We start from the raw sequence: 7,834 nt of genomic DNA, 5'->3' as shown, positions 1-7,834 counted from the left end.
TGACTGAGCTCGCAACCAGCAGCACGCGGACAGTCCGGGGCGGAGCTACGTCAGCGTAAACAACAGGTCACGAGATCAGCCGCCATATTCTCAACAGGTGTCAAAATTTTCCACGAGCACCAGAAGCTTTGTTTCTGATATAAGATAAGATAACCTTTATTAGTCCCACACGTGGGAAATTTGTTTTGTCACAGCAGGAAGTGGACAGTGCAAAAGTTATGACGCAAAAATTAGAATACAATAAGAATAAATACAGTACACAGCTGTACAGAATAGAATAAAATAATATACTATATACAGTAGAATAAAATAGAATAAAAATATACAATAAGATAAAAATAGAATACAAATACAAATGCTATATACAACTGAGTAAAAATACAACGATGACAGAAAGGATTATTGCACTTAGTATTATTGCACATGTATGGATGTGTGTGTTTGATCAGTTAAAGTCTTTATTATGGAGTCTGACAGCAGTGGGGAGGAAAGACCTGCGAAATCTCTCCGTCCCACACCGTGGGTGCCTCAGTCTCCCACTGAAGGAGCTGCTCAGTGCTGTCACAGTCTGCTGCATGGGGTGGGAGATGTTGTCCAACAGGGATGACAGCTTAGCCGCCATTCTCCTGTCACTCACCACCTCCACTGGGTCCAGAGGGCATCCTAGAACAGAGCTGGCCCTTCGGATCACCCTGTTCAGTCTCTTCCTGTCCCCAGCAGAGATGCTGCCGCCCCAGCAGACCACACCATAAAAGATAGCAGAAGCCACCACAGAGTCATAGAAGGTCTTCAGGAGTGGGCCCTCCACTCCAAACGACCTGAGTCTCCGCAGCAGGTACAGCCTGCTCTGCCCTTTCCTGTAGAGGGCGTCTGAGTTATGAGTCCAGTCCAGTCTATTGTTCAGATGAACACCAAGCTACCTGTAGCTGTCCACAGCCTCAATGTCCATACCTTGGATGTTCAGTGGTTGCAGTGGAGAATGCTTGTGCCTGCGGAAGTCTACCACCAGCTCCTTGGTTTTACTGGCGTTGATCTGGAGGTAGTTCAGCTGGCACCAGTCCACAAAGTCTATATATATATATATATATATATATATATATATATATATATATATATATATATATATATATATCCAGCTGCTATATATATATATATATATATATATATCCAGCTGCTATATATATATATATATATATATATATATCCAGCTGCTATATATATATATATATATATATATATATATATATCCAGCTGCTATATATATATATATATATATATATATATATATATATATATATATATATATATATATATATATATATATATATATATATATATATATATATATATATATATATATATATATCCAGCTGCTATATATATATATATATATATATATATATATAGCAGCTGGATAGCGTAGTGGTTAAACTACACGCCTTTGGAACAGAGGATCGCAAGTTCGATTCCTGCCTGGGGCGTCTGTATCCAGTAAGGGTCCTAAGGCTAGACCCCCTATGCTAAGCAAGCCTACCGCAGACATGAGCGAGACAGATAAATATGAAGGCATGCCGGCTCGGACGTCGCCCGGATCAACAAGGTCCGCGTCAGGTGTTGAGGAACCAGGGCACCCTGACGAAAAGTGGGCTACTGGAACAAGAAGGCATCGGTGGGCAAGGGACGAAAACAGGGCGTTGTTGGAATGCTACTACGCAAGTAACCCCGGCGGAAGGGGCTACATGAATAGGATGAGGGACCTATGGATTCTTCGATACCCAACATCCACAATGACGGCGAAACAACTAGTAGCTCAGTGTTCCAACATTCGAAAGAAGGGACTGCTCTCACAGCTAGAGATTGACGAGGTACAACACAAATGCTACGGCAAGGAGGAGTCAGGACGCCAGGTCAGGGGGGAGATATCATCACCCCCACCCGAGATTGGGTACATAGCCCCAAGTGCGATAGGAGAAGGATCGTTGAGTGCGAGAGGAGCTGACCTGAAAAATAGGATCATGGCCAAGCTTGAAACCTGGATCCCCCGTAGCCGGTTACCAAGATTACGTGAAGTACCCTCAGAAGGTCTGCTAGATGATGTTAATGCAGCACTACGGGCAATACCGACACTAACAAGCTGATCTACAATACGGCAGCAGTGATCAGTGAGATGCTTGGCTACAAGTTGAACAGCCACAAGGGGCAGTACCCTCCATGGAGAAGGAGGCTAGAGGGCAAGATCAAAGTAGCACGGAGGGAGGTTAGCCAACTAACGGAGTTGCAGAAAGGTGCGACAAATAAGGTGCCTAAGAAATACAGCAAGCTGTCCATACCTGAGGCCTTGGAAACTGCCAAGCAAAGACTCACAGCCTTGGCCAGCCGCTTGAGGAGGTACACCAGAGAGATAGAAGGCAGGAGAATAAACCAGCTGTTCTCCACAGAACCAGCAAAGGTGTACTCTCAGTGGCAAGGGAACAATAAGAGAACAGCACCACCAAGGCTAGAGACGGAGCAATACTGGAAGAGCATATGGGAGAAGGATGCAACCCATAACGGCAATGCTCAGTGGCTAGTGGATCTGAGGGCAGACCACAGCGACCTCCCTGAACAGGGTCCAGTAACCATCACAGTGGCAGATATCCAAGAAAGGGTCTCCAGTATGAAGAGTTGGACAGCACCAGGGCCCGACATGGTTCACGCCTACTGGCTGAAGAAGCTGACTGCACTCCACGAGCGTCTGGCAGCACAAATGAACCAGCTGCTAGTTAACGAGAGACACCCGGAATGGCTAACTGAAGGCCGGACGGTCCTGATCCCCAAGGACCCCAAGAAGGGACCGGTCCCCTCCAACTACCGACCAATAACCTGCCTCAGTACTACATGGAAGCTCCTGTCAGGCATCATATCGGCTAAGATGAACAGGCACATGGGTCAATACATGAGCGGGACACAGAAAGGAATTGGCAAGAATACCAGAGGTGCAAAACACCAGCTACTGGTAGACAGAACAATCAGCCGAGACTGCAAGACCAGACTGACCAACCTGTGCACTGCCTGGATTGATTACAAGAAGGCCTATGACTCAATGCCCCACAGCTGGATACTGGAATGCCTAGAATTGTACAAGATCAATGGGACCCTAAGAGCCTTCATCAGGAACTCAATGGGGATGTGGCGTACAACACTAGAGGCCAACTCCAAGCCCATAGCACAAGTTACCATCAAGTGCGGGATCTACCAAGGAGATGCTCTGTCCCCACTGCTGTTCTGCATAGGCCTGAACCCCCTCAGTGAGATCATTAACAAGACTGGCTACGGATACCGACTACGGAACGGAGAAGTTGTCAGCCACCTCCTGTACATGGATGACATCAAGCTGTATGCCAAGAGTGAACGAGACATCGATTCACTGATCCACACTACCAGGCTATACAGCAATGACATTGGAATGTCGTTCGGACTGGAGAAGTGTAGTCGGATGGTAACAAAGAGAGGGAAGGTAGTCAGAACTGAGGGGATTGAACTACCAGAAGGCAACATTGCAGACATAGAGGACAGTTACAAGTACCTGGGGATCCCGCAGGCAAATGGGAACCATGAAGAGGCCGCTAGAAAGGCTGCAACCACCAAGTACCTGCAGAGGGTCAGGCAAGTCCTGAGGAGTCAGCTGAATGGTAAAGATCCGGGCCATCAACACGTACGCCCTGCCCGTGATCAGGTACCCTGCTGGGGTAATAGGCTGGCCAAAGGAGGAGATAGAAGCCACTGACATAAAGACAAGAAAGCTCCTTACCATGCATGGAGGGTTTCACCCCAAGTCCAGCACCCTGAGGCTGTACGCTAAGCGGAAGGAAGGGGGCCGGGGACTGGTGAGTGTCAGCACCACAGTCCAGGATGAGACAAGGAACATCCAAGAATACATTGGGAAGATGGCCCCAACTGACCGAGTGCTCAGTGAATACCTCAGGCAGCAGAAACCCAAGAAAGAGGAGGGAGACGAGGAACCATCATGGAAGGACAGGCCCCTGCACGGTATGTACCACCGGCAGATAGAGGAGGTGGCTGATATCCAGAAATCCTACCAGTGGCTGGACAAAGCTGGACTGAAAGACAGCACAGAGGCACTAATCATGGCAGCACAAGAACAAGCTCTGAGTACAAGATCCATAGAGGCTGGGGTCTATCACACCAGGCAAGACCCCAGGTGCAGGCTGTGTAAAGATGCCCCAGAGACAATCCAGCACATAACAGCAGGGTGCAAGATGCTAGCAGGCAAGGCATACATGGAACGCCATAACCAAGTGGCCGGCATAGTGTACAGGAACATCTGTGCCGAGTATAACCTAGAAGTCCCGAGGTCAAAATGGGAGATGCCCCCAAGGGTGGTGGAGAATGACCGAGCTAAGATCCTGTGGGACTTCCAGATACAGACGGACAAAATGGTGGTGGCTAACCAACCGGACATAGTGGTGGTAGACAAACAGAAGAAGACGGCCGTAGTGATCGATGTAGCGGTTCCGAATGACAGCAATATCAGGAAGAAGGAACACGAGAAGCTGGAGAAATACCAAGGGCTCAGAGAAGAGCTCGAGAGGATGTGGAGGGTGAAGGTAACGGTGGTCCCCGTGGTAATCGGAGCACTAGGTGCGGTGACTCCCAAGCTAGGCGAGTGGCTCCAGCAGATCCCGGGAATAACATCGGAGATCTCTGTCCAGAAGAGCGCAGTCCTGGGAACAGCTAAGATACTGCGCAGGACCCTCAAGCTCCCAGGCCTCTGGTAGAGGACCCGAGCTTGAAGGATAAACCGCCCGCAGGGGCGCGCTGGGTGTTTTTTATATATATATATATATATATATATTTTTTTTTTTTTTTTTTTTTTTACTGCTAAACTTTATTTGTAGTTTTTAATTTGATTAAATTAGCAAATTAGCCAGAGGTCCCTTTACTATGGTTCGGAGCCGCGGACCTTCAGTAACAGTAATAAATCACACGGCAATAGTACATTCATGTAGTTGTAAAAGCATGGTAATATATTAAGTAATCCAAAGTATTCAGAATACGTTACTCTCGTTTAGTAACGTAACGGAATACGTTACAAAATACATTTTGGGGCATGTAGTCTGTAATCTGTAGTGGAATACATTTTAAAAGTAACCTTCCCAACACTGAGTCATGTTGCATGATTTAATTTGATCTGAGCTTTAGCTGTGGCCTCGCATTTGACTCCAGAGTACTTTGTTATAGAAAACAGTTCATGGTCAATAACTGCAAGGTGCCCAAATCACCAACCCTCAGCCTCCGTGCATACAGTTGGTGTGAGGTGTTTGTACTGATGTGTTTGCTTTACTCCAAGTGTTGTTCTGTGCATTATATATGCAAACATCTGCATTTAGCTCTCATCTGTCTGAAGGACATTGTTCCAGAAGTCTTGTGGTTTGTTAAGATGCAGTAAATCTAAGCTGTGCTGCCATGTTCTTTTTAGAGAGACGAGACTTTCTTCTGCAAATCTGCTCAATAAACTGTACTTGTTTAACATTCAGTCTTTCAATGGTCCTGTCCTGATCTTAAACATTTAAATGTGGCCTGGGATCTTTTACATTTCTCTGAGCATTGTATAGTCTGACCTTGAGGGGAATTTGCTGGAACATCGACCACTTTAAAGATTGTGGCACTGTGTTCACACACCTGAATGCTCTTGTACAGCACCTCTCTATCACAGAGGTGCTCCCAAATCCTGATAATCGGTTAATCAAACCAACTGACCTGCTTAACTTTTATGGGAGCAGTAAGGGACTACTACATTTTGTACACAGCTCTTGAGGAGTAAACAATGACACAGTGTAATATATCACGTGTTGTTCGTTTAAGGTTGGATTTACCTCATTTCAAGTCCTGAAATAGACACAATGCTTTTTATTATGTCCTGATATATTAAATGTTGTTACTCAAAGAGTGTACTTTCTGTTTCATGACTGTATGTAGAGACATTGGTTTGTTCTTCCTCTTACTGTAAATGTGTTAAAAAAGAATGAAATATTTAATAAACCTTAATAACACACCTGCAATGACTTTATGTTATATTACGATATATTTATGCCACACTATATTAACAAAAGTATTCGCTTGTCTGCCTTCACATATATGTGAACTTGAGTGACATCCCAATTTTAATGCATAGGGTCAAATATAATGTCGGACCACCCTTTGCAGCTATAGCAGCTTCAACTCTTCTAAGAAGGCTTTGTGCAGGTTTATTAGAGTTTTTGAACATTATTCCACAAGCGCAGTTCCACACCAAACTCACTCATCCATGCCTTTGTGGACCTTGCTTTGTGCACAGTCCTGTTGGAACAGGAAATAATAATCAGTCTGAGACAAAACACAGGATTACATTTTATCTCTCTACCAACTTTGAGTTGGTAGTTTCTTCATTAATGTAGGAGTAATGGAGAGTTAACCAGTGAGGAAGCCAGATGGGATGTTCGGTTTTCTGGCAAGAAGAGAAACAAAATCCTGGCATTTAGTTTCAAACTGAAAAAACAAAAGAATGGTTTCTTTTTGTGCATGTTGTAAAAACAGATGAAATGAAACCAAATTAAAGTCCAAATTATTTCAGCAGCAGCTGAAAATCGTCCAGCACAATGAGATTAAGCTCAAATATTGGTCACCATGCAGAAACAAATGGATCAAAGACCTTAGTTCCTCTGAGCAGCTTTATCCACCAGGACTGTGTTTTTGCATTTATATTCTGATCAGCTGATCTGTCTTACAGGCTGTTGTCCTGGGTTTTTTGGAAATTGTGTGGAGATTACAGGCCTGTTTATCAGACTAATGATGCAATCCTTACTGTCCCAGCTCGTCTATAAAATCCTGGAAATACCATTTTTATGTTGCTGCTCAGTGGACTGTAGTGTGTAACACAGTCTGTGCCAACAGGAAATGTCCCGGTGGTCTGCGGACGCACAGTGAGACCATCTGGCTGACTGGACCTGAACACAACACTTTCTGTGTCACTGCACACACACTGACACATCTATCAAAGGACAGGTGTCTCAAAACTGTTGCTGTCCTGAATATTTTCACCATTTTTTCTCTCATTGTTAACATGAACACGAGTTAAGTGAAGATCATGGGATGGAAAGAACCATAAAATGTCATCCCGTCCCTTAATGATGAAATCCTGGTCAAATCTAGTAAACTAACTGCTGAAGATTGCAGGCCATTTATATCCCTTCTTCACTCGTAGGTATCAATGACGCTGGTTTGCTCTTGAGATCAGAGCATGACGGCACCGCATACTTCAACAGTGAAGAGCGGCAGATGATGGACGTCAGAGGTTTAAACATGAGTTTTCTCTTCTCTGCTGAGGACTAATCTGTGACCTAAAGTCTGGATCAGCATAATCTGTAGATGCTGTTTGAGAGACGATCACACATTTAACAGTTTCCATCTTTTCATTTCTGTATGTTAATGGGTTTTTTTCCATTCACTCACATTTTTTGTTTAATTTTCCAACCTTTTTATTCTTTATCATTATTACATTTTTGATTTCGCCTGGGAAAACCTCTCATTCAGATTAAAGCCTCTGATTTTAGGTTTAAACACAAAGAAAAACCCATCAGTGTCTCAGCGGGACAACAAAAACTGCATGAAACAAACAGGAATAGGCTTTGGGTTAGGGAGTAACTCGTGCTCTGTGTGTTACCTTGTAAACATCTCGGGGTCAGTTATATTACATTTGAAATGATAAATATTTGCCAGTTTTATGGATAATTTTCATCTCATATTTGAAGACTGGATTTTAGATTATATTTGAAGCATAATCTCAGCTCTTCAG

Source organism: Copadichromis virginalis, linkage group LG20, assembly GCF_057382275.1.
Source record: "Copadichromis virginalis isolate Kocher_CV1m ecotype Utaka linkage group LG20, C_Virginalis_male_GT1.1, whole genome shotgun sequence".
Lineage (NCBI taxonomy): Eukaryota > Metazoa > Chordata > Actinopteri > Cichliformes > Cichlidae > Copadichromis > Copadichromis virginalis.
This window is presented reverse-complemented; position numbering follows the sequence as displayed.